Below are 27,935 nucleotides of genomic sequence, written 5' to 3' on the forward strand. Positions count from 1 at the left end.
ATTCCAGGCTTCTCTGTTCACCGTGGGCTGTGAGGTTATCCCTGGTATTAATTAGCAAGCGCTGCCTAAGAGGGTTATTTAGAACATAAGTGCTTGGCCAGAGCGTGCTGCTGGTGCCGCCCCAAGCGCTACACATCTTGTACACATTATCCACATGTAGGAGCGGCCTGGGCGTCCATCAGGACAGGCAGTTTAATGGGTTATACATGGTTCTGTTCCCACATAACTTTCTGCGTATGCAAAAAAAAAAGCATCTCTTTACCCTCGCTAAGAGCCCACGGAGGCGCCTCACACTTACTGCCACGAAGTTAGCATGTGGCCTTTGCAGTGCCAGGAAAAACAAGGCCGTGCAAGAAAACAACCCACCCTGAAATGCGGTGGGCCGATTGCTCAGGGCTGGGTGGTCCCCCAGCTGCCACACACGAGTTTGATGCATGGCATTCACCGGCCAAAATCCACACCCTGGCCACCCGAGGCAGGACGGGAGGAAGGTGCCAGGCAGTGGCCCGTGCCTAGGGAGGCTGCCGTCGACTCTTGAGGCTGGAACTGCAAGGCTGCGTGCAGCTCCCTGCCTATCCAGCCACCCCATCAGCCTGGAGCTAAGCCAGCAGGTGGCCAGCTGTGGACTGGCTGCAGGTGTGAGGAAAACCAGCAACCAAGTGTCAGGAGGGTGGAGGAGCAGCAGCCTTCATCTTAAAAGGGGGCCCAGCCCAGGCCCCCAGGAAAATGCAGCTCTAAGTGACAGGGTGCTGGGCTCCTTCAGGCAAATTAATGTCATCAGACCAGGTTACATTTCATCCTGTTTTCATCTGAACCACAGTGGATATGCATGGGAAGGGCTGCAGGTGCTCAGATGTCACCTGGAAGAAGTGAAGGACAGTATCTCAGAGGACCTGGAAAACAAGAGCAGGAGGGCATCGTGCCCAAGGCCTGTCCTGGGACCAATCAGTGGCAGAACTAGATCTAGAGCCACGTCTCCAGAGTCCCCATTCTCTTTTCACCAAGCTCCATGCCACCTGAATGACAGGTTGGAGGAGGTAAGCCCAATCTCATACCTGCTGCCTCTGGGACCCACCTGACGTGGTCCTCTCTCTCCTCCCTCTTCAGACCTTTGAGCCAGTGCTGCGCCCTCTGCCTGGGATGCTCTTCCTGTCTCTGCAGCCAGCTCCTCGGAGCATCTCCACCTCCGCTCAGATGTTGCCTCCTCCAGGAGGCCTTTCCTGACTGAGCTCTCTCTGCATCCCTGCCTCATGCTAATTTTCTGTAGAGCACTCTCTGATGTCTTCCTGTTTGTTTGTGTGTGTGTTTCATCTGCCTCCTTACCTGAAAATTTAAGTACCAGGAAAGCAGGCACCAGTAGGGGCTCAACAAATATAGTTGAATGACCAAAAGAGAATTTCATGTTTAATTGCCAAAGGCCCAGAGTGCATGGGGGTGATGAATATTGGTGGAGATACTGTTAAACCTTACATTTTGAACCATGCAAGCTTCTCCCTCTGGCGACTCACAAGGTCCCTGCCGGCATCTCCAGGCTTTGTGCTCACAGATCCTGAGACTTCACAGGGAAAAGAGGACAAAAGTGGTTTCCTGGTCCCTTAAAGAGCAAATGGGATTTTCTGAGAAGAACCTTTCTTTGGTTTCCTTCTCACTCAAGAGAGAGGGTTCACAGCCTGCTCTCCCCTCCCTCCCACCTCCCGTAATTGCTTCCCTCCCTTCTTCTTCTTCCATCCTGAGTATTTGTCATTCTCTGCTTGTGGCAAATTGCTTTTCACCTTTGAAAACCAAGAATGGTTGCTACCCAAGACAGCCTGGAAGCTTTTTGCAAGCAGGGAGGTGTTTAGCGATAGAAAACACTGTTGATGACTCTCCCCAGTTGTGGCATCACTGAAATTCAATTTTCTAAGCATTTATGGACAGCCTGTGAGATGGGTACTGTGGAGGATAGCCTGGTGATGCAGAGGTGGGTCCTGCCTCTTAGGGACTCTCAGGCCAGGAAGAAAGAGATCAGTTTTACTCAAGAGATGTTTTATTAAGTGCTTGCTAAAGGCTAAATACTGGTAGGCCTACAGTGAATGAGGACTAGCCTTGCCCTCAAGGAGTTCATTGTCATGCGAAGAAGGAGAAATTACTGACAATTTCAAACTTCAGTTTTACATTCTGTGAAGGGAGACATGCAGATGAAAGGAGAGAGTGGCAGGGAGCTAAGGGAGCAGACGGGAAGTTCAGCTGCACAGAGAGGTGGGAGCTAGGCAGGATGAGGTGGGGGGTGGTCACTAGTGGGAAGGGGCATCAGGCAGAGAAACGCCAGACTCCTATTACATCTTCCATGGTGCGGGGCAGAGGTGGGAATGAGCTTGCTTGGTCCAAGCACTGAAAGGAGATTCATGTGGCTGGAGAGGAAGGAGGAAGTGGACAGCATGAGCCAAGCCAAGGCTGCAGAGGCTGGCAAGGGAAACACGGAGGCCAGGAGGCCAGGAGAAGGTTTGCAGAATGGTTAGTGTTTCATCGCAACAAAAAGCCAAGGGCGCGGTGAAAGACAAGCCTGAAATATCTGTTAGGCCCAAGATCACGCTAGCAAGGGGAGTCCAGGGAACCTGGGGCTGAAGGGGGAAGGCCGTCGGTGCGGACCCTAGTGTAGAGGCTGTTGCAGAATAAGTGATAAATGAAAAGGGCCACAGCAGAGTGGCAGGGGTGGGGTGGGGATAGGGTGGGGGTGGGGTGTCATTGGCAACTGCAATAGTAGTAACACCATGGTCTTTCCGCTTCCCCCTTCCACCACATGAAACCCCCGTTTCAAATGCCCTCTCAGACCCCTCCCCAGGTCTTCCGGACTCCACTCTTCTTTCTGCTCCCCACTGGAGATGCCGCCAGGAAAACAGAGGTTCTGGAGAATACGTTCACTCAGCTACAGAGAGAGGAGGAGGCCGAGAAGCCAGAACAGCCAGCTCATCCTGAAAGTAGAGGCCCATGAGGTCCCTTTCTGACCCAAAAGATTCCCACCCCGATGAGTCTGAGCACACACCCGTGTGATCACACACACACACACACACACTCATTCACTCACTGATAGCCCAGAACTTGCCCCTTATTATTTTACCTGAAATTTCAGCATCTGGAAATTAACTGGAATAAGAAAATCCTTTCCAATAAATGCCCAGCCTGACTCACGCCTTAGAAAAGAATGGCCTGGCCGGGCGCGGTGGCTCACGCCTGTAATCCCAGCACTTTGGGAGGCCGAGGTGAGCAGATCACTTGAGGTCGGGAGTTAGAGACCAGCCTGGCCAACATGGTGAAACCCCATCTCTATTAAAAATACAAAAAAAAAAAAAAAAAATAGCGGGTATGGTGGCAGGTGCCTGTGATCCCAGCTACTCTGGAGGCTGAGGCAGGAGAATCCCTTGAACCTGGGAGGCAGAGGTTGCAGAGAGCCGAGATCCTGCCATTGCACTCCAGCCTGGGTAACAGAGTGAGACTCTGTCTCAAAAAAAAGAGAAGAGAAGAGAAGAGAAGAGAAGAGAAGAGAAGAGAAGAGAAGAGAAAACAGAAGAGAAGAGAAGAGAAGAGAAGAGAAGAGAAGAGAAGAGAAGAGAAGAGAAGAGAAGAGAAGAGAAGAGGAAAAGAGAGGGAAGGGAAGGGAAGGGAAGGGAAGGGAAGGGAAGGGGACCCTTGGGAACTGGGAAGTGGAGAAGCCAGGCCCCAAGGCCCTCTGGCATGATCATGAAATATCTTTTTTTCTTTGAGAAATGCAGCCCTGGCTCCAATCAGCTAATTTTCAAACCTTTGATCCATTGATCCATTGGGCAGTCTGGGCTTGCTTGGTTCAGTGACAGGCAGCAGAGGGTGAGAGAAGTGGCACAGGGCTGAGAGCCATGAAGTCACTGGGTGAGTCCCTTCCCCTTGCCAGGCCTCAGTTTCCCAGTCTGTAAAATAAGGGGGTTGGAGGGGCTGACTCTAGGGCTGAGACTCCGACCTTTTCTCTCCAGGCATAGGTGAACGGTGTGACCATATCAGGCCAAGGAAGGAACACGTGCCCAGCCTGCCATCTGCCCTCCTGTCCTGGAGCCAGGTCTTTCCACCAGCTTCCTTCATCTTTTAACACTTGGTGAAAAGGAATGACACGTCAGTCAAAGCCACTGGCCGGTGCTCATGGAGCATCTGGCAGGAGGAAGCCCCTTCCTGGCTGGCCTCCCATTCATCAGTCAGCGCCACAGGCTGGGCCAGGTAAGGTTTCAGTGGCTGCTGACGGCGGCTGCCCGGCAAGGTTTCTGGCCAAGTCCGCCCCCTCGTTCCTTTCTAACTGGGCTTTGGGCAGCTTTCAGGACTTCCCAACTCGGCAGCATGCCCACTGCCACAGTCCCCACCCACCCCGCAACATGAGGAAGGCACAGAAGCCCAAGCCAGGAAGAGCAGCGCTCCCTGCATCACCCACAGGCAGCCCAGGGAGCGCCAGCCTCCCGAGAGCCAGCCCAGGCCTGGATGGCCCACTGGGGAGGGCAAGGAGGGGAAGAGGGGAAGGGAGGCTGTGCCAAGGCCTGTGCCTGTGTTTCAGGGAGAGCTGTGGAGCCTGAGCTGGGAGGCAGCTGAGAAAGGCAAGAAACAAGGAAAGGGGACAGAAGCCACCCGGTCAGTGAGCCAGCTCTGCGGCAGGCAGAGAAAGCAAGAGAAGGGACCTCTCCTGCCCCCATCCTAACCGCCCAGGTCCTCCCCAAAGGCTCCGAGCCCTTCCCCAGACACTCCCCAGTCTCCTCCCTGTCCCCACCACCATCCTTCCAGCCCTGATTTACAGCTGGGCAGTCACTGGACAGACTCTGGTTAAGCCTCAGAAACATACACCCAGCAAGGGGTTTGGATTCTCTCCTTCCCATCCTCCCTCGAGACTCTTCCACGGAGGAGGAAAAGAAGCAGATCCAGCCTGGAGAAGCCAGGCCCCGAGGCCCTCTGGCACCCTGACTCCAGCACCCTGGTCTAACATGCAGTAGGAGAAATGAGGTCTGGAAGGGTGAACGGGCAGCTGGCCCCCCATGAGGCCTTGGCCTCAGGCCCTGGCTGGGTTGGCAACAGCTCTTCTTGGCTCATACAGGCTCCCTTGGAAACAAACCTCTGTTACTCACTTCTTGCCTCTAGTTGGCTGACAAGGGACCTGAAGCTGTTGGCTCAAATCTTTTTTTTCTTTTTAACCTCTCCTCCATTTTTTTTTTCTGCTGCTAAAAAAAAATTGTTTTGCAAGATATAGTATAAGGCTCTTTTACTTCTTGAAGTTTCTTTAAGAAAAATAATGGTGCTTACAAGAAAACTGTGATGACTGCCGGCGTTTGCACAGGACTCTGCTGTGCGTAAAATGCTTTCCTGGGTCTTTGCAACAGCCCCAAGCTGCAGACAAGGCAGGTCATTATCCTGTGAAATTTCAGGGGGACTCTGAGGCTCAGAGAGGAGAAGCAGCTTCCCAGGTCACACCGCTGGCAGGGTGAGGACCCAGGGAGCTAGATTCTGCCAAAGAAGACCTTGAGCAGGTTTCTGTGTGGCCCCTCTTGGCCCCAGCAGCACAGCAGGGAAGAAAGGCCAACCTCCCGCAGCCAATCCCCCTTTATCACCTGGGCAACCTCAGAGAAGGGGAAACTGGTGGCACATGGATGTAATTACAGTTGAGGAACACTAGGGAATGAACTCCTTCTTAGGCCCCACGGGGACAAAAATGTATCCCTTTGTCCTCGCCAACAGGGTAGGGGAATGCCTGGGGCTACGCTACTTCTTGAGTAGCTACTGTGCAGTCAGGCCGTCTGCAAACATTACCTCCTTTTTTTTTTTTTTTTTTTTTTAAGACGGAGTCTCATTCTGTTGCCCAGGCTGAAGTGCAGTGGCGCGGTCTCCGCTCACTGCCACCTCTGTCTCCCGGGTTCAAGCGATTCTCCTGCCTCAGCCTCCAGAATAGCTGGGAATACAGGTGTGTGCCACCACGCCTAGCTAATTTTTGTATTTTTAGTAGAGACGGGGTTTTGCCATGTTGGTCAGGCTGGTCTTGAACTCCTGACCTGGTGATCCACCCACCTGGACCTCCCAAAGTGCTGGGATTATAGGTGTGAGCCACTGCGCCTGCCCCAACATTACCTCCTTTTAAACATGACAGCAGACTTCAAGGTGGACATTATTCCCCTTTTATAAAATAAGTGAAACCCAGAAAGACGAAGTCATTGCCAAGGCAACACATGCGAATATGTGGAGCCATATTCAAACTCAGGTCTTTTTGACTCCAAAGCCTACGCTATTTCCACTGCCCCTGGGTTGCCACTCCCTGAGACCACCTGGCCTGCCGTGCACGGTCTGCCCTGTGAAGAGAGAAGGCGCAGACCACAGAGTGAACGTAGGCAGACAGCTCCATGCGGCCTTGAGCAAATCTCATCCTTGACCCTCAGATAGACTCATGCCCAACACGGGGCTGGGCTCATTGCTTGAGCTCGAAGGTCCTTCTGATGTTTGGCCATCATTTAAGTCTAACAATCCTGGGCCAAATAGTAATAAAACATTCTATTTAGCTCCAAAAATCCTTCTTTGATTCCTTTCCATGCCCCGCACACAGAGCTAGGAGTCAGAGCAGACATAAGTCATACTTGGTTCTTGTCCTCACTGGGCTCCTAACAAAAGGTGGACGGACCATGAGAATGACATATGGGCTTCTTCTGACCTCCCATTGCTGTCGGTGAAAACGGGTCATGGAAAGATGGGGAGGTCACAGCCAAGACAGCTCAGAGGGCTAGAGGTGGGGACTCAGCAACCTCCTCTCTCTAGGAAGGGGCAGGGGATCCAGGATCCCCACTCTCCTGCCTAGTCTAGAAGCCCCTCATAGAGAGTGCCCTTTAAGGCATAATTAACAGAAGGAGTTCCCTCCCAGCCGCCCATCTACACTGGGGCATGGGCTTCAACATACAGGACTATTCTAGGGGCTGGGCTGGGGGTTACACAGACAGTCACACCTCTAAGGCCAAAAGGGAGGCGACAGATATGAGGACCCCACATGTTGAAGCAGAAGGACCCTCTGGGTAACCTCAATTTCACACTTGTTCCCAGATGCCTACTCTTTGCCATTCCTTGTGGCAGGGCCAGGAGAGAAAGACTTCAGAAGTGGAAGTCCCAGCCTTCGAGGGGCTCCCAGGCCACTGGGACAGGTGGGCTGTCTCTGGTCCAAGGAGAAGTCAAGGAGGCAAGAGCAGGGGAGACAAGGCGCCATCGGGCATTGTGGGGAGCAATCAATTCTGCTTGGGGGGCCAGGGAAGGCCACATGGACATGTCACTGAGAGGGACTTAGAGGGTGGAGGGACTCTGACAAATGGAGCTGGAAGGAGAAAGGCAGGGACAGTTCTACAGAAAGAGCAACAGAAAGAGCAACAGAAAGTGCAACAGAAAGTGCAGTCCAAAACCCAGCTCAGCCACACTGCAGTCCTGGGCTTGCTCAGCTTCCCTGAAGCTATTTCCCCATCTTCAGAATGGAGAAAATAATTCTCTAATCCTGGGAAATACCTTCCTGTGCACGCTCCCCTCGCACCTGCCTTCAAGGACTGCACTTTCTGTCTTCTCAGCTACTCTTCCCCCAAACATACCCTTTGGGAAACTAGAAACTTACAGAAGAGATATAAAACATAGAACACAAATTGTGAGCAACCCTTACTGTCAATCAATCAGTATATCCGGACATTTTACCAACAGGGAAACTGAGGCCTAGAGATATTGCTTGACCTGCCCAGGGTCAGGGACCAGAAGGACTAGAAGCTTCTTTTCTATTGCAGCCCTAACCACGTTTGTGAAGGTGACACCTTTGGATCATCTTTCTTTTGAGGGAAAAGGTCAGCCTTTGCTGTCCACTCCATACCCTGGCTGCTCTCTCCCATTCACGGCAACTTTTTGCATCCACCCTGTTCCACTGGCCATTGCTGTCATGTGTCTGGGTCAGGATTTATGGGCTCAGTCCCCAGCTATGGAAGTCAGTATCAAATGAATGGAATAGCTCCTGCCCCTGAACCAAAGGCCCCAGAATCTGAGGAGGCTTCAGCCTGTCTCACTCATGGGGCCCAAGGGCAGAGGTGAAGGAGATGAGGGTCTCAGTTCCTCTGCCCAAGGCAGCCTCCTCTCTGGGGTGCCTGTGTGGAGGACTGACAGGTTAGGGCTTGCCAAGGGAGCCAAGGCATCTCGGTGACTGGCAGGAGAGGAGATGGGCCCATGACAAGGTGCACCAAGGATAGGTCATCCTGCGCTGTGAACAATAATTGCTCTCTTGACTAACATCCCTTAGGACCCAAAATGTGAGTGGTAGAAGTCACCAGATGACACCCAGGAGGGCATTTCCAGGCTGAGGCTGTGTCGGTCCGTCATGCGGGGAAGAACAGCTGTCAGGGTTGGGGGTTGCAGCCTGTGTCTCTCTGTGGCTTTGCTTAGACTCCCATCACATCTTCCACTGTGCATCCACCCCTGGATTCTGTAAGGGTTGGGGCTGTTTCTCAGGGGGCAGGCAGTTAGGGGAACTGCTTTGGGGAGAATGTAGGCATCCCAGGCCTCAAAGCAAAGCTACAAAGCCAGGAGCTAGCTGCTGCTTGGCTGCCACCACCTCGCTCGGAGGGCACTGGGAGTGGGAGTGTGAGCGTGCAGAGGTCAGCAGACATGCCTGCAGCCCATGGCACTCTAAGCCCCTCCAACCTGCCTCCCTGTGTTGGATTGATTGATGCTTCAGCCTCGTTGGGTTTCCCAGGACTCTGGGACTGGAGTCCTGTTTTAGTCTCCACTCACAAGGGGATTGGATCATGTCACAACACTGTAGGTCCGGCCACCCTGGGAGGAGAGGAGGTCATGTCCAGGGTGGGATCTTGGTGGCACTGAGAGACCTCTATCTGCAGCAAATAACACAAAGCCTCAGACTGGAAAGGACTTCCCAGGCCATCTATCCGGAACTCCTCACCCTATGGAGGCATCCTATGGAGGTACTCTGAGGTCCAGGATGGGGTCCTGCCCCCCACGACCGAGGAGTGAGGGATAGTTTGGAAACCCCGGGCTAGTCAGGAAGGGTTTCCTCTATTTGGGAGGAAACACTGAATTGGAAGCCCTGGGGAACTGCCCCCATGATAGGGTGGGCGGATGCAGGAGAGGACTCTGCAAGGCCCACCCACCAGGAGCCTCCTCCAAAGCCCACCCATGGCATAGACCACCACCCCACACCCATGTGATCCATCCTCCATGCACAGTACACATAAAACCAACTCTTAGAGGCCAGTCAGAAATTCTTAGCCCTCATTTTGGCCAATAATTGCCAGTGCCTCCCTCAGAAGCCATTCCCTGGGCTTCCAGGGAAGCTGAGCAGACCAATGAGAATGACATCCTGACTTTTTCTGACCTGCCGTTGCCATAGGTGAAAAGAGGTCATGGGAAGAGAAGGAGGCAGGTGGCCAGGAGAAAATGGAGGTGAAGGCAAGGTCAGTCCAGCTGAGGGCTTAGGCTCAGAGAATCGAGGTTGCTCTTGACAGTCTCTCCACGATTTTCTAAAACACCAGGCCATTCAAAGCTCCAAGTTGTAAACAAGGGGCAACAGCAGAGCCGTCATTCTCCCGTTGTATTGGGTACCAGCATTACCTGGGGATGTTGTAAAAATGCAGATTCCCAGCCCCTTCTCCAGATTCAGAAGGACTGGGTGAGGGCCCGGCACCCGCATTCTAACGAGCCCTCTGCTTCTGTGATTCAGGCAGGGTGGGAGAGACCAGAGGAAGACACGCTAAGAAACAGAGTGGCCTGAGTGACCACGGAAGTTAAATTGTCGCAAGCAGTGACATCTCAGGCCCCACATCAACAACGAGGCTTTGCAGCCTCCAGAGCTCAGAAGAGCACAGGAGTGTGCCTACTGCCTCTGCCGCATGCGGAGCCGGGGACAAGCCCAACATGGAGCTGAGGGAGTGTCAAGATGCTACGCCTGAACATGCAGCTGTGCTGCAACGCGTGAGCCAGGCAAGAAGGCTTGGGTGGGAGAGGAGCTGGGGCAGAGCCAAGGGGTCAGGGAAGCAGGAGCGGACAGCAGCAGGGGATGGAGTGAACAGGAGGGTGGTCTGGGAGAGCCAGACACAGTGGGCTCTGAGCTCCCAGCCGCACAGGGCCCGCCCGGGGCACAACAGAACACTTGCGGAGGGAGGAAGGCAAACACTACAGAGTCTGCACAGGCCATTACAGCTGTGCAAAGAGCACTCACAAAGAGAGCTTGGAGAGATGAAATAGCTACATTTCGTGATCATCGGGTTCCTTTTTTCCATAAACTTTGCTTAAGTTCATAATAAAAAAATAAACACAGGCAAATTACACTTACTTCACCCAGTCATTTCTGGGTGGTAAGTTCTGTATTAAATTCAGAATTCATATGCGTGGGTTGAACTTCCCATATCAGCCAAAAAGCAAGCCCTGGGGAGGAGGGCAGATGTGGAGGTTGTTATACTCTCAAACAGCCCCTTAAATGGCCCTCTGTCCCCACCAATTCTCTGTCATCACTGCATCCCCTGCTATGTCCATCCCGCTCATACCAGAAAAATCTGCGCTCACAAGCAGGCAGAGGTTTGCCAAATTCAATTCTTCTGGTTTATTTGTGGGAAATGGGAGTGAGAGGAAGTCTGATGTAGTGGAAAGAGCACTAGACAAGAAGTCAAAATATTTGAGTTAATTTCAAGCACTCACTTGTCCTTTGTGAAATTGGGAAAGTGACTTTCCCCAGCAGGCCCTCGCTTCTCCCAACTGCATAGTCCAGGAGGGCATGAGTGATCTGTTGCTGCATCACGATGGCCCCCAAATGCGGCAGCTTAAAGCAACAAACATCTATCATCTCACAGTTTCTTGGGGTTAGAATCTGGGAGTGGCTGAGTTGGGTGGTTCCGGCACAAGATCTCTTACGAGGTTGCAGTCAAGATGTCCTCTGGGGCCACAGTCAGCCCGAGGTTACAGCGGGGGAAGATCAGCTTCCAGGATCACACGCGTGGCTGTCGGCAGACTCAGAAGATCCATTTCCAAGCTCATGCATGTGGCTGTTGGCAGGCCTCAGTTTCTCATGACAGAGGCCTCCCCCTAGACTGCCTCATGATGTAGAAACTGGTTTTCCCCAGAGCAAGTGATGACGGAGACAGAGACAGACACAGAGACAGACACAGACACAGAGACAGATGGAGAACCCAAGACAGAAGCTACTGCCTTTCCATAATCTAATTTCGGAATCATCCAAGTGACTATTTCCAAGTGACATCCATCATTTCTGCCGTATTCTAGTCTCTAGTGGACTAGGCACCAAGTCCAGTCCACACTCAAGAAGAGGATAATTAAGCTTCGCCTCTTGAGGGGTGTAGTGTCAATGAATTTGTAGACACATCTTCAGAGCCACCACAAGGAGTTTGATCCAGTGACTCTCAAGGTTCCAGGTCTGTGGTTATGATGCCCCGATCCCCGGTACATTAGGCATGGTGAAGAGAAAAGGACCAGAGGTGTCTGCTGCACTCTAGGTGGGCTGTGTTCTCCTCTCAGTAGAGGGGGCCTGGAGATGAGGGATGGAGATTGAGGAAGTGTGCTTCTCAGACAGATGCACAAATCTGGAGGGCTGCCATTCTCCCCAATGATCCCCAAGCCTTAGAGTGACTGCCGAAAGGGTTCTATAAGCACATGGCTGGGGCGTCTGACTTGAATGCCTCCCACTGCAGCAAGGAACAAGGTTCCACCCCCTCAGTGGATCTGGGGTCTGGCGGCTGGACACAGAACCCTCCCCAGGGACAAGCCAACCAGAGATGTTCCCAGGCTCCGTCATTCTTCCAAAGGAATAGGGAGGACCAATGACAGGTCATTAAGGGATGAACCAGGAAGGGTGTAAGCCCAGTCCTCTCCTACTGACCAAGGCAAGAAGGGAACAGAAAACCACTCAGCATCAGGTTCTCCTAAGAGGTCTTGCAGTGCAAGGTAAATCACCTAAGCTTGGTGTTGGGTACATCTGGGTTTCAATACGGGCTCTGTCACTACTACCTATGTCCCCAGCCACTCTAGGCTTGTTTCCTTACCTACAAAGTGTGCATAATGAGAGATTTCATATCATAGAGCTGGGAAAATTAGAGAATCCATTTAAGACCCTTAGAATGGTGACTAGCACATAATTAGCCCTCAATATTATTAACTTCGCAAAAGATATCAGAGTTCATTCAGCTCCACTGCACACCTTGCATAGGAATTCCCTCCAACTGATGATGATAGAGGATGTTTGGGCCACTGCTTAAATACTTTGAGGACCTGGGATCTCACTACCTTCCCTGGCAGCCTAGGACCACAGAGCCAGCCCACAGATGGGCAGCTCACACCAGACCCGGAGCCATAATCAGCCTTTCTATGGCTGCCTCCTCCACTTCTGTTCCTTTTCTACCCCAATAGCAAACAATAGTTTTGAATTTAAAGTAGCCCTGTAACACATGAAAGGAAAAATAAAAGTGCACCCTCCTATTTTAGCTTAGGTGAAATCTCTTTGGCAATCCCCTAAACATTTGACTCAGCCTCGCTTGCATCTTGTTTCATTTTAAAGCCAAGTCGTAACTGACACATGTGATCGAAAGCCCGGTGTGTTACAGGGATGGGGAAGGAGGATGCCTGCCCATAAGACTAAGTACGACCGTTCAGACTGGGAGCAAGCAGATGCGTGTGCTGTCGCGTACATTGGCCGGAGAGGTGTATCTATAACTGGAAGGACGTGTGTGTGTGTGTGTGTGTGTGTGTACAGGAGGGTGAGCGGTGTGGGCTGTTATGTGCGTGTGTGGATAAGTTGGGGGAGCGTATGCCTGGGTGTAGGTGTGTGGGGGTATGTTGGGTGTCTGTAAGAATGTGGGTATGGGTGAGGACCATCCTGGTGCTCCCTGGCCAGGGCACAGTGATCCCCAACTGCAGAGCAGCCACTAATTTGGGAGTGCATTTCTTTTTATACCAACTTCCCCACTCTTTTCAGGAAGCTGCATTTGTTGGCCAGGATTTGAGATTTCTTTCACTGAGGCCTCCGGAGAGACATTCCAACGGTGAACATAGAGCACAAACTCAAGAAATAAAACCACATGTACTGCCCCAAAGGCAACAAGGCAGGAGGGTGTCGAAAACCCCAGGGGGAGATACAAAGGCTCAAAGTTCTGCAACCCACACCCCTTGGAAAGAGAGTAGGGTCAGCTCGTCTCCCACCCCAAACTCCCAGTTTGAATTTTTAAAAAATCAGCCTTATAAGCAAACATCTGCCACTCTCCGGCTTCTGAATGAAAGGTGAAGATCAGAAAAAGGAATCTTCGTGTTTTCATTAGGTATTTTAGCAAACGCAATGAGGACATTCAGATTTGATTTCCCTGTTTTGTACACACACGTAAGTCGGTGCTAAGAGGATTACTTTTCCTGGAGCTGCGTCCTTCCTAAAGGCCCCGGTCAAAAGAGACCCTTGTTCAACAGCATTTTCTCTGATTCCTCTGGCTTTTCTTCCTTGCCTCGATGTGCACACATCTAGCTTGCTCCTAAATCCACCCACCTCACAGACTTTGGGATAACGATGGTCCCGGCACTCCATTCTCCTCCTGCCCCGGTTCCTTAGTAAGCTGGAGATGAACATTAGTGCTTGGTTCAGCAGCATCTGAAAGGAAAGGACTGGGTGAGGGCCCTCGATGCCCCATAGAAAAATGTAGCCTTTTTGCCTCTGCTCCGGTGAATGGCTTTTCGAGGGTTTTCATTAGGACCGGGTCTGCTGGTGCAGAAAGCCTCACAGATGTTGACATTTTTTCATCCCTGGGTTAAGATGTCTTCCATAAGCTTTTATTCCTCATTTGTTACTTCTTTATTATCCAGGAGGTTTTGCCTCCTCCCTCTTCTCCTTTCTCTGAAGACAGCAGCGGTAGCTGAGCCCGTCATTATCTCAGCCCTTTTCTCCTGCCTCCAGAGGCAGCCGGAGACTGGGGTCCCATTGTGGCGAACAGCAGGTAGCTGAGGCAGGCCGGGTCACTCCCCAGACCCTTTTGTGCGGCCATCCCCTCCTCCCTGCAGCTTGGTTCTGGGGATGTAAAAGGTCAGGAGCAGCCAAGCTTCCATACCTGAGCTTTTGTCTGGGGCTGGAGGCAAATGATTTTAGAAGCAATTTCTTGGAAAGCAGCCTGGAGACTCCCGTCTCCCTCGTTAAAATGCACAGCTGTACTCCTAGCCCACTCCTTGGGGCTGGGGGTGAGGGGACAGGGGGATTAGTTCAGATCATCTGGATCCAAAAATGCCCTGAGAAAAAAACTTTCTACCCAGAGGATGGTTGAGACGATTCAAATGGAAGCCTAGAGCCCCTGAGATGCTAAGCACTGTTTTGTAATAGACAGAGTGTAGTGTTCTGTCACTTTTGACTCTTCTTTGTTTTTAGTCGTAGTGGCCTGGAGCCTCCCTGCAACCTCCCTTTCCTTACCTGTCAAATGGAAATGATCCACCCTCCCTACCTGCCTCATACAGTTTACTAGTTATTCTGTGGCTCCAAGGAGGTGATATAGAAACTGTTTTGCAAGCCATAAGATTCCATATGGCATTCACCATTTTTGCCCTCTACTGGCTGTATGGACCCTGACTTGGATATAAGCCATCCCATAATGCAGTTAATTTTTCTGAAAATTACAGAGCAGAGATACAGACAGATTTAAGGGCCTTAGGGCATGTGGTTCCAAGCCCTGCCCAAGCTTATGCTTTGCAGGTGAGGAAGGTCTCGGGGCAAGACAGGCTTTCATGGTGGTAAATTCTTTGAGGTTTGATGTTGCTCCCCTTAGAAGGCAGCTATGGGAAGCCACCTGCAGAAAGCTGGTGTGCAAATTTATGTAGGGAAAGATAAAAAGGGCCCAGGGTGCTCACCGGCCACCAGCTTAATGTAAGCCTTTGCAACATGGCTACCAGGAGAGCCAATGGGAGCTTAAGCTGCCTACCAGAAAGAAGGGGGCCCCCCAGGCTCCACCCAGGGTGCTCAGACCTTTCTGGACATCACATCTGGAGACAGCGGTGCAGGTACAGAATTCTGCTCAAGAGAAAGAGACTAGAATCATGAGAGGACTAGAAATCTCACTCTTACAAACACTGGCCGGGGAAGCTGAGGCTGCTTCCCCTATTTGAGAGTTCAGGGATATTCGTAGGGAAGGGGAATCGGGCTCATTCTCTGTGACCTTGGGGACAGGCACTGGGACTGCAGAGTGGAAGCTGAAATGAAAATGTTTTGGGCACATGAGAGGAAAATATTTCAAATGTCCAGAATTGTCTAAAATGGAATGGGCTGCTCTAAGCGAGAGTGAACAATCTATCATTAAGGGTAATCTAGCAAAGTGGGATACTGGGGAGAAGATTCATCATCCCTGAGCATTCACTTAGGGCTTACTCTGTGTCATGCCCAACGTGTCCTTTCTAATCATGAAATTACTCCATTCTTTGATTTATTAAGAAATATAACATTCCTTTTAAACAACCAGGTCTCACAACTCACCATCACGATGGCAACACCAAGGAGGATGGTGCTAAACCATTAATGAGAAGCCAGCCCCATGATCCAAACACCTCCTACCAGGCCCCACCTGCAGCACTGGGGATTACATTTCAACATGAGACTTGGGCAGGGAAATAGATCCAAACCGTATCAACAAACATAGGCAAATCACACCTATTTTAATATACTAGCAATGAATACATGGACACCAAATATAAAATATAACATATAATCAAGAAAATGAAATATTTAGGCGTCGATATAACATATAATCAAGAAAATGAAATATTTAGGTGTAAATATAACTAAAGATGTCCAGCACTTATGTGTTGAAAACATCAAAATGCTGACGAAAGAAATCAAAGAAAAAATCTAAGTAAATGGTTGACATAGGATAGTCATGGATAGGAAGACTCAAAATAGTAATGATGTCAAATTTCCCCAGATTGATATACAGGTGTAACACAATTCCAATCAAAATCTCAGCAAGATTTTTGTAGATGTAGACAAGCTGATTCTAAATGTACATGAAAAAGCAAAGGGAGTTGAATAAGTAAAACAGTTTGGGGAAAATAATTTGGGAAAAATCATATTACCTGATTTTAAGACTGATTAGATAGCATCAGTAATCAAGTAAGCATGAGGAATAGATACAAAGATCAATGAAACAGAATAGAGAACCCATAAATGGGTCCTAGATATTCTAGGTATGAGCCCCGCACAAGTAGGGCCAACTCATTTTTGACAAAGGTGCAAAAGCAATTCAATGGAGAAGGGATAGCCTTTTTAAGAAACAGTACCAGAGCAAATAGATACTCTTGGGCAAATAAGAAGAAAGAAAAAGAAAGGAACCTCAACCCCAAAATCATACCTTTTACAAAAATTAATTAAAAATGGACCATAGATTTAAATGTAAAACATAAAATAAAACTATAAAACTTTCAGAAGATAACATAAGGACAAATCCTCAGGACCTGTGGTTTAGTGAAGAGTTCATAGACCAAAAGAAAAAAAAAAAAAAAGACAGAAAAAAAACTTTTAAGTGATAAATTGGTCTTTATCAACAATAAAACTTTTGCTCTATAAAAGACCCTCTTAAGAGGAAGAAAAGACAAGTTATACACTGGGAGAAAATATTTGCAAACAGCATATCTGAAAAAGGACTCATATCATATCTAGAATATATAAAGAATTCTTAAAACTGAAGAGTAAAAAAATTCAACAATCTAAGTAGAAAAGTGGTAAAAGACATATGAAGAGAAATTTTAATGAAGAGTATATAAAAATAAAAAATAAGCAGATGAAAAGATGTTAAACATCACTAACCAATAAAGAAATGCAAATAAAGACCACAATTAGATATCACCACATATCTATTAGATCAAGTAAAATTTCAAAATAGCCACAATACCAAATAATGGCCAGGATGTGGAGAAACTGGATTTCTTATACATTGCTGGTGGTAATGTAAAATGATTCAGTCACTCTGGAAAACAGCTTGAAAGTTTCTTTTAAAATTACCATACCCCACAGCAATTGCACTTCTAGGTATATATCCCAGAGAAATGAAAACGTATGTCAACATTAAAACCTATACATAATTGTGCTAAGCCACTTCATTTTTCTTATCCCAAACTGGAAACAACCAAAATGTTCTTCAATAGGTGAATGGTGAAATAAACAGCGGAACATGTGTACTACAGAAAACTGCTCGGCAATGAAACGGAATGAACTATTGATACATGCAATAGTTTGAACTGATCTCAAAGTCATTACGTTAAATGAGAAAAAAAAAAGCCAAGTTCAAAAGGCGACATACTGTATGATTCCATTTATATAACACCCTTGAAATGACAAAATTATAGTGTTGGAAAACAGGTTACTGGTTGCCAGAGGTTAGGGATGGTTGGAGAGAGCGGGGTGGGTGTGACTATAAAGAGGTAGCACAAGAAAGATTTTTATGGTGATGAAATAATTCTGCATATTGATTGTGAGGTGCTTACAAATATACACATATGATAAAATGACATAGAACTATACACACACATTGTACCAGTGTCAAATTCCTGGTTTTAATATTATACTATAACCATCTAAAATGTAACCACTGGGGAAACTGACTGAAGAGCACATGGATCCTCTTTGTACTACCTCTGTAACTTCCTGTGAACTTATAATTATTCCAAAATAAAAAGTTTAATTAAAAATCAGTTGCATTTCTGTATACAAGTAATGAACAATTGGGAAATAAAGGTTTAAAAACTTCATTTATAAATAGTACTTAAAAATACTTAGAAATGAATTTAAAGAAAGATGTTCCAGACCTATAACCTTAAAACTACAAAATATTATTAAGGGAAATTAAAGAAAATCTAAATAAATGGAGAGGCATACCATGTTCATGGATTTGAAGATGCAATATTGTTAAAAGTTTTTTCTAAAAACTGACCTATAGACTCAATACAATCCTCATCAAAATCATAACAGACTATTTTGGAGAAACTGATAAGTTGATTCTAAAATAATGTGAAAAAGCCAAGAGTCAAAAATTGCCAAAATAATTTTAAAAATAAAAGCAAGTTTGAAATGCTTGCATTACCTGATTTCAGGATTACTATGAAACCACAGTAATCAAAATTGTATGGCTTTGGCATGGTTATAGATCAGTAGAACAGAGTAGAGAGTGCAGGAATAGACTTGCATTTATATACTCAATTAATTTTTTTTACAAAAGTGCCAAGATAATTGAATGAGGAATGTACAGTCTTTTTACAAAGTGGTACTGGGTATCTTTGTGGGGGGGAATTAAGTTTTAAACCTTATTTCACATCATATGCAAAATGATCAAAATAGATCATAGACCTAAACATAAGAGCTAAAATGATAAGAATTTCTGGAAGAAAATGGGACAAAATCTTTGTGATATTGTGTTGGTAAAGATTACCTAAACATGACACACAAAGATTATCTAAACTTGACACGAACAGCATTAATCATGAAAGAAAAATATAATAAAATAGATTTCACAAAAATTAAAAACTTCTATTCACTTAAGGACACATTTAAAAAAATGAAAAGACAAGCCAGAGACTAGGAGAAAATATCTGTAAAATATATATCTAGTGAAAGGCTTGTCTACAGAACAGTAAGAAAGTAAACAATACAGATTTTTAAAATGGACAGAATATTTGAACAGACACTTCCCACAGAAAATATATGGGCAGCCAATATGAACACGACTAGGCAACAAGGAAATACAAATCAAAACTACAATGAAATACCCAATATACCCATTAGAATGGGTTTTTTTTTTTTAACTGTCATCGCAAGGAGTTAGTGAAGATGTAGAAAAACTACACTCTCAAACACTGCCAGTAGAAATGTGAAACAGTACGGCCCCTTTGGAAAAGTGTTTGGCAGTGTTCTTAAAGTTAAACATACACCCATTAGACAGCCCAGAAATTCCACTCCTAGGTACTTACCCAAGAGAATGAAAACATAGACTTGTATGTGAATGTTCACAGCAACATTATTCACAACCACGTATTCATAATAGCCAAAATCTGGAGGCCGGGTGTGGTGGCTCACACCTATAATCCCAGCACTTTGGGAGGCTGAGGTGGGTGGGTCACTTGAGCTCAGGAGATTGAGAGCAGCCTGGCCAACATGGTGAAACCCCATCTCTACTAAAAATACAAAAATTAGCTGGGCATGGTGGCAGGCACCTGTGATCCCAGCTACTACGGAGGCTGAGGCTGGAGAATCACTTGAACCCCGGAGGTGGAGGTTGCAGTGAGCCAAGATCGTGCCATTGCACTTCAACCTGGGCAACAAGAGCAAAACTCTGTCTCAAAAAATAAATAAATCTGGACGCAACCCAAATGTCCCTCAATTGGTGAGTAGACAAATTGTAGTTATCCTATGAATTACATCAGAGCAGTTTTTCAGATTTTTTAATGGGCTGGGATTCAAGGCAAAAGCAAAAATGGAATTGATTTAAATAAATAAAAATAAAAGATTTCATCTTTTCTTCCCCTCTCACAATCCCTTCAGGTCACTCTCTGACACACAAAGGAATGGCAAAAATGCAATCCAACATTGAATCATAAATTACTAGACTCCAGCAGCTGTGCTAGGTGCTGGGACACCAAGAGGGATCATACCTGGTTTCTGACCTTGAGAAGCTCACAATGTAAACAGGGATAGAGGTGGGTGCACAGTGAATGCTCATACAAACCAGACTGCAGCGCGGCAAAGCACAAGACAGTGCTTTACTCGGCGGGAGGGATAGTCAGTACTGACTGTGTTAGGAGTTTGAAGACTGTGGCCTCACAGAGGAGGTGACAATGAGTAGAACCTTGAAAGATGAGACTTTTTTTTTCTTTTGAGAGACAGTGTCTCGCTCTGTCACCAAGGCTGTGGCAGGAGTGCAGTGGCACAATCACAGCTCACTGCAGCCTCAAACTCCTGGCTTCAGTGATCCTCCCACCTTAGCCTCCCTGGTAGCTAGGACTACAGGGGCACTGCCACGCCTGACTCAGTTTTTTATTTTTTGTAGAGATGGGATCTTGCTGTGTTGCTCAGGCTGGTCTCAAACTCCTGGGCTCAAGCAATCCTTCCACTTGGCCTCTCAAAGCGCTGGGATTGCAGGAATGAGTCACTGTGCCCAGCCAGGATAAGACAAATTAAATAAGCAGAGAAGGTGGGGAGATGTGGCAGAGGAAACGGCAGAGGGAACATCCCAGCAGTGCCCCCTGTGACATTTGGGGGAGTCATGGGTATTTTGATGGGGCAGGTGCTTAGGAACAAACTAATGGGGAAAGAAGCAATGCAGAGCATTTGGTCCCTGGTTTAGCTGTTTGCTGTCTGATGGTCTCTGTGTTTGGGCATCAGCGTCCAAGCCCTGCTTATGCCCACTGGGCCAGCCTCTCAGGAGAGCAGCAGGGTACCCTATATCTGTTCATTCAGAGCCAGCAGCTAGGTGATTACTCAGCATAAAGAAACTTCTTTTGAGCCACATCATCCACGACATTGGATCCAAACTACCAAGTCCACAAGGTTGCAAAATTTCCCCAACGTATTCATTTGGGTTCCAGTTACATGGACAATAATGATCCTTTAGGAGTGTGTGTGGAAGTGTAAACATATCCAGCACCTTCTGCTTTACAAAACGCTTTCTCACCTGTTGACCAGAGGACTCTACCCATGCTCCCACCAGTTAGGGAGGCAGAGAAATTGTACCCCATTTGATAGATGAGGAAACAGGCTGGAGTTGCCAACTAGGTTCAAGATCGATGTCCCCTGTCATAGTGGCTGAAGGACATAAACAGTGTGAAGGTCAGGGGCGGAAGAAGAAATGATTTATTGACCAGGTCTCCATCCAGCTTTTTGGGATATGAGTCTTTCAGCAGAATGTCAAAAAGTCTAATTTTCTGTGGACTCCAGAAAAGTTGATTTTGATCAGATCAACGAGCCACCTCAGAGTGTTGAAATCATACCCTCTGGCTTTTTCTGCTAATGACTGTGAAATTCACGTTCAGTGATGAACCTCTTCTCAGGAGGGAATGCTTTTATAGTAATGCTAATTAATAACTTTCTTCTTCTCCTAGCCCTCTTTGTGATGTTGAATCATAGGGCATAGATGCTGGCAGGGCTTTAGAGGCACTAGTAATGTGGTTTTTAAATTTTTTTCATTGACTGATCAGCATCTTTCATCTCCTTGGTTCATAACCCGTGAAGTAGACAACAGCCTGGATCATTATCCCCATCTTATACGTGAAATAACCAAGAAAAAAAGCGACTAAGCCACTTCCCCAAGTCATAGAGCTAGGTCTAGAACATGCCTTCTGACTCCCAAACAATGCCCAATCTACTACATCAAACTTCCTTTCTCTTCCACCCTGCAGATTAGATGCAAATTACAACATCCCTGAGCTTTACCAAGAAGGAAACCAGCCCAGAGAGGAGTAGAGGTCTGGCCTTGATGGCAGGGTGGGAGAGCTCCTTGACTCTTACCCTCCCTCCAGACAGAGAAAGTTTCCCTTCAAACCATCATGAGGATTGTCGCACGCCAGCTTTGTCTTAACTTAAATATGACTCCAGGCCAATATCAAAAGGAAGGTGACAGTGTCCACCTACCCATTCCCCAGTAGCTGGCCACAGTGCGCCATCCTAGCCACAGCTGAGCCTGCTCCAGGCCATTCTCTTGAAACACACAATAGCATCCTCCCCCCAGCCCAGCTTCCACTGACAGGCAGGCTCTGAAGCCAGCAGGCTGCTGCCTGAAGCAGCTCCCAGCAGGAGCTAGATGGAGGCCGGCAAGGTTACAGGTGCTTTTCATCCAGCCTCACAGGAGAGCACCAACTTCCTGCTGCTAGAAATTTGTCTGCAAATTTTTGTCTTCATTCAAATCGATGGATAGAAGCCGGGAGACACTGGGGTGATATGATCACTTGATTAAGCCCCAGAACAGATGACACGGTAGCTCAAAGGCCATGCGCTCTCCTCCTTAACCTCTCCCAGGGAGACCACAGGCTTTGCTAGTAATTGGCCCATTGTCCTTCCACTGGGATTCCCGCACAAGCCGGGAATCGCCTGGCTAGGGGCTCCTCTCTGGGGCAGCCTTAAATACTCTCAGACCCGTCAGGCCTAGGGAACTGTGAAAAATACCTGTGCAATGGAACATACCAGAGTCACATTCGGAGAAGCTAAAAATGACCCTCACTGAAAACAGTGACTTCAGATATTCTCCCATCCTTAAGCACAAATGTAAATTGCAACACACGCAGGGATGAAAGCCCAAGACTGTTGAAAGGTTTTCAAACTTTTAGACTATTCTGTTCTCTTGGGGGAACATCCCCCTGACTTTTCATTTTTGTCCAGGTTTGTGTCTCCTGTTGGATTACACATTATTGAGAATGTTTTTGATCAACCACTTCCAGATATTCTGGCATTCACTGGTGTGAGCCCGTCTTGGGTGAGCTAATGTGGATACCTGTGTATGTCATTGCCTCTGGAGATAGGTGGGTTCCAAGCCGGAAAGAAGAGTGCTAAATAGAAGATATAAGTAGAGCCCGGCACGGGGGCGGGCGCGGTGGCTCAGGCCTGTAATCCCAGCACTTTGGGAGGCTGAGGTGGGCAGATCACCTGAGGTCAGGAGTTGGAGACCGGCCTGGCCAACATGCCAAAACCTCATCTCTACTTAAAAAAAAAAAAAAAAGGGCCAGGCACAGTGGCTCACACCTGTAATCCCAGCACTTTGGGAGGCCGAGACGGGCAGATCACGAGGTCAGGAGAACGAGACCATCCTGGCTAACATGGCGAAACCCTGTCTCTACTAAAAATACAAAAAAAAAAAAAAAATTAGCTGGGCGTGGTGGCGGGCGCCTGTAGTCCCAGCTACTCGAGAGGCTGAGGCAGGAGAATGGCGTGAACCCAGGAGGTGGTGCTTGCAGTGATCGCGCCACTGCACTCCATTCAGCCTGGTCGACAGAGCGGGACTCCGTTTCAATAAAAAAAAAAAATAGCCGAGTGTCGTGGCGGGCGCCTGTAATCCCAGCTACTTGGGAGGTTGAGGCAGGAGAATCGCTTGCACCTGGGAGGAGTAGGCTTAGGAAAGAGGAGGCTTCAGTGAGCCGAGACTGCATCACTGCACTCCAACCTGGGCAACAAAGTGAGACTCCATCTAAAAAAAAAAAAAAAGATATAAGTAGATATTTGCTGTGATGATAGATTTCCATTCTATTTTAAAATCTTCTGTCAGCCTTTGTTCAGTGATAGACTTAAGACATTTTAGAGCTGAGAGGGGGCTGAACACGAATCCCCTCAACCCATTTTTTTTAGGAATATATGAGAGCAATAAAATTCACTACTGTCTGCTCAAAGTTTGAGCTGGATCCTTGCTGGGGAATGTGAAAAACAAAGCTGCTAGTGACGCTTTGAAAATAAGCAAGGTATACTATTAAAGGTTAAATAAATGCTATTTTAAATTTTCATTCATTATGATTTATTGCTCAAGTCTCCCTATAAGAAAGAGGGCTACAGTATGCCAACATCACCCCTTTCTGTCTTTGTCATGGGAATGGAATGTCTTTTGAACTGCTAAAGTAGATAATTCCATGCCTGGAAGAAAAACGAAGGGAGGGGGAGGGGGAGAGTAGAAGGAAAAAAGATCCTCTCATTTCCTAATAACTGCAAAGGCCAGGAATGTGCCACAGCGGCATTCAGGAAAAGTCGGCGATGCGTGCCACAGTTGGGTGCGCGCCCCGTCCTTCTAGTGCCAGGTGGGGGACTGGGAAGCCGCCTCTGCCATCTGCCAAGGACCCACGCGGCCTGAGCGATTTACCCATTGCCTGCAATAGCGAGGTTTCTTTCTTAAAAAAAAAAAAAAAAAAAAAAGAGAGAAAAAATCTTTGTTGTTTCATGGTTGGCCTCTTGGCCCCGAAGGGCAGCGCGCGCCCCGCGTGCAGTGCCCCGGCCCTCGCGGCGCTTGGAGCCTCCAAGCCCGGGCCGCGCGGCTGGAAAGGCCTCTCTAAAGGGGGCGTTCCGCTCTGCCCACTGCGACTCCGGCCATTGTCCCCATTCGCCCCGCACGGGGACTGAGGAGGGGGCTTTTTAAATAGTTCTCCGGGAACAAAGGGGGCCCAGGCGCCGGGCTTCATTACGGGCTCATCGGCCACACCAGCGGCCCCGCCTCTCGCCACAGCCTCGGCCACAACCAGCCCCAGCCAGTGGCTCAAGGCCGCCGCCGCCTGCTTGCTGGCTCCCCCCGGCCCTTCCCTCCTGCCCGCTCCGTCCCCTCCCCTCCAGCCCCGGGCCCGCGCTGCGCCCCCGCCCCGCTGGACCGCTCCCGCCTGCCAGGTAAAAGCAGAGCGCCGGGATCCACCCGGCCCCGGGACCCGCTGGACCTGCCCCACGCCCTGGCGCGTCCCTTTCCCGGTGGGGACCCTCCAGCGGCCTGAGTTTGAGAGAAGATCTAACCTAAGCCGCCACAGCGAGGGACCACATTTAGAAGATCCGAGCCTGCCTGGCCGTTGTCAGCCTCCTCTCCTGCAGCTGAACAGACCTAACTGACCACAGCTAGGAGTGGGTCATTCGAGGGTCAGGAGAGGTTTTAGACGTAAAATACACACATGGGTGACCTCAAACATACTCTCTGAGCCTCTTGTTGAACAAAATGGAGCTAGGCAGTTTGGGGTTTTTTGTTTGTTTGTTTTGACATGGAGTGTCACTCTGTTGCCCAAGCTGGAGTGCAGTGGTGCAATCTCGGCTCACTGCAACCTCCGTCTCCCAGGTTCAAGTGATTCTCCTGCCTCAGCCTCCCAAGTAGCTGGGATTACAGGCACGCGCCACCACGCCTGGCTAATTTTTGTGTCTTTAGTAGAGAAAGGGTTTCGCCATGTTGGCCAGGCTGGTCTCGAACTCCTGACCTCAGGTGATCTGCCCGCCTCAGCCTCCTAAAGTGCTGGGATTACAGGAGTGAGCCACCATGTGGAGCTAGGCAGTTTTAAGAGTGATCAATAATGTATGAGACACGCTCCTTTCTAGTAGGTGCTGCTTAAATCATAATTACAGTGTCATTGTTGCATGGAACCTACAGCATCCAACGTAAGAGGCTTTGAGAAGTGCTTCTGGGCCAGACAAGGTGGCTTCCCCCTGTAATCCCAGCAACTCTTGGGGCTGAAGTGGGAGGATTGCTTGAGGCCAGGAGTTCAAGCACAGTCTGGGAAACATGGCAAGATCTCATCTCTAAAAATTAAAATAAATTCTCCAGGCCTGGTGGTGCCCACCTGTAGTCTTAGCCACTCAGGGGGCTGAGACACGAGAATTGCTTCAGCCCAGGAGTTTAAGGCTCCAGGGAGCTATGATCACAGCACCGTACTCTAGCCTGGGCAACAAAAGAGACCCAGTCTCTTTTAAAAATTTAAAAATAAAATAAGAATGAAAGTGCTCTGAAGTGATGAGGACTGCAATGGAGCGTCAACAGCAGGCTGTAGGCAAATCACAGCACCTGCTCCTCCACTGACAGAAACCTCCTCCATGCGCCCCCTGCTCCTGCCTAAGCTCCTCTACAGAGGGACCTTCAAAGCCTGGGGCAAGCTCCCCGGCAGGTGCTGCACAATGATAAATCCTGATGCGTAAGACCCCTAGACAAGGCTAATGGGCCACACTGTGGGAAGCCAGGAGGTAATTGAATGGAGAGATTTCCCTGGGTGGCTGGGAGGGCCGGTCCACGTTAAACCATGCCACCGAGCTCCGTTGCTCACAGAGGATCTGGCCAGCGCCCACAGGGAGTGGGTGAAAGAACATTCACTGGTAGAAAAGAGTGCAGCCTCCCAGGGAGCTTCCCATAGGGCCAGAGAGCTCGCACTCCAGCTCCCCGGTGGCACCCCGGATTAGTTAAAAGGCTGTCCTCATTGGTGCCTACCCAGAGGACTCCTGATACATCGGATGAGGCCTGGGCAGGCAGGTGGGAAGCGCAAACCCACAGACAGCTGAGAACAGATACAAATCCTCCCAACAGAAGACCATTTGTTCCTCCTCCGTTGGGGTGGGTGCTGAGGAAGGCAGTTTGTTGCAGAGTGGAGCAGACAGCAAGCTGACTGCTCTCCCCAGATTGCCGCCCACACCTAACCAGGACTAGCCCTGGGAGCAAGGAGGGAAAACGTAGGACAGCGACCAACCGTGGTCCTGAGGATGGGTGAGCACACTCGTACTCCTTCACGCAGCTCATACCAGGCACCAGATCCCAGTGATGCTGTGTCATCCACAGCACACCAGTGGTTACACCTGAGATTCCCAAAGAAGTAATGGATTTGGCATTTTCTTTTTTTTTTTTTTTTTTTTTTTTTGAGACGGAGTCTCGCTTTTGTTGCCCAGGCTGGAGTGCAATGGCACGATCTCGGCTCACAGTAACCTCCGCCTCCTGGGTTTAAGTGATTCTCCTGCCTCGGCCTCCCAAGTGGCTGGGATTACAGGCATGCGTCACCATGCCCGGCTAATTTTGTATTTTTAGTAGAGACGGGGTTTCTCCATGTTGGTCAGGCTGGTCTCAAACTCCTGACCTTGTGATCCACCCACCTCACCCTCCCAAAGTGCTGGGATTACAGGCGTGAGCCACTGCACCTGGCCGGATTTGGCATTTTCTTTTCTTTTTCTTTTTTTTTTTTTTTTAGACGGAGTCTTGCTCTGTCGCCCAGGCTGGAGTGCAATGGTGCGATCTAGGCTCACTGCAAGCTCCGCCTCCCGGGTTCACGCCATTCTCCTGCCTCAGCCTCCTGAGTAGCTGGGACTATAGGCACCCGCCACCACGCCAGCTAATTTTTTGTATTTTTAGTAGAGACAGGGTTTCACCGTGTTAGCCAGGATGGTCTCGATCTCCTGACCTTGTGATCCGCCCACCTCGGCCTCCCAAAGTGCTGGTATTTCAGGCGTGAGCCACCGCGCCCGGCTGTATTTGGCGTTTTCAAAGCACACCATGGTTTTCTTGCTGGATTGATGTCTGGCAAGCTTGCCTGCTAACTGGTCTGGGTGTACTTCCTTCTTTGATTTGTATATATTTTAACCTTTCATTTATATGTCCTGCCTATTTTTTTCATAGTGATCATGAATTAACTGGAAAAGTTTTTTGAATTATTAAAAAAAGAAATAGAACCCACTGAACAGTCTGAGAACTTAGATCTAGCAGTGAGAAAAACTTCTAGTTGAGACTTAAATAGAGCTTTAAACTACCAAGAGATGTAGAGGCCCGGGGCGCTTGTGGGCAAGCACGTGTCAGCATGGGGAGGAAGGGGCACAGTCGCAGCCCAGGACCCATGCTTATGCCCTCACCACTTCCATCCTCTCAGATAAGATCATTTCACTCCTGAGAGAGGATCTTCCTTCTCCTAAAGCCTCGTAAACCTCACGGCCCACATCCAGTCTGTCCGACGTGAAGGGACGCTGTCCTAGGGGCGTCGGGGAGCCAAGTGCAGGCTTCCCGAGGCAAATGTGCCGCACAAGGTTTTCCCCATCTGGGATGGGGGAGCAACTGAAAGCCTGGCTGCTGGAATGCTCCTGAAACACATTAGGTGATCAGGCCTCAGGCAAGGCGGGATGAGGCCCAGGACAGATGACGCAATCTTGGCCTCCGCTAGAGGGCTGGCTTGGGAAGAAGGTGGAAAGCTTCCATAATGAGATTCCCAGCCCGGCTCAGTCAACCAGAGGCAGCGACATTAGCCAAGGGCCTTGCTCTGGCTGGAGCAGAATCCTACAGGCTGCTCTTGGAAGAACTGGACTAATCTAGAGCAACAGGGTCTCAAAATAAGGGTATTTGTGTACGGGAGGGACGCTTTGGGGAGGGGAGAGAATGTGTAAATATTTTTTGGTGGTGGTTTTAAAAGTCTGGGGAGAAATCTGCTAAATGAAAAACTTAACATACATTTAATATTCACATGCA

At 48.7% G+C, this 27,935-nt stretch overlaps 1 protein-coding gene and 1 long non-coding RNA gene across 2 annotated transcripts in view; one reads left to right on the forward strand and one right to left on the reverse strand.

Moving 5' to 3' along the window:
• GP5 (glycoprotein V platelet) overlaps positions 1–27,935 on the reverse strand; it is a 229,586-nt gene that overhangs the window by 107,601 nt on the left and 94,050 nt on the right. The gene's annotated exons all lie outside the window — the stretch shown is intronic.
• Positions 3,789–5,225, forward strand: LOC134733351 (uncharacterized). Its single transcript, XR_010116806.1, has 3 exons — positions 3,789–3,882; positions 3,984–4,221; positions 4,550–5,225. It is a non-coding gene; the product is annotated as an uncharacterized lncRNA (long non-coding RNA).

This window comes from Symphalangus syndactylus, chromosome 17 (genome assembly GCF_028878055.3).
Source record: "Symphalangus syndactylus isolate Jambi chromosome 17, NHGRI_mSymSyn1-v2.1_pri, whole genome shotgun sequence".
Classification (NCBI taxonomy): Eukaryota; Metazoa; Chordata; class Mammalia; order Primates; family Hylobatidae; genus Symphalangus; species Symphalangus syndactylus.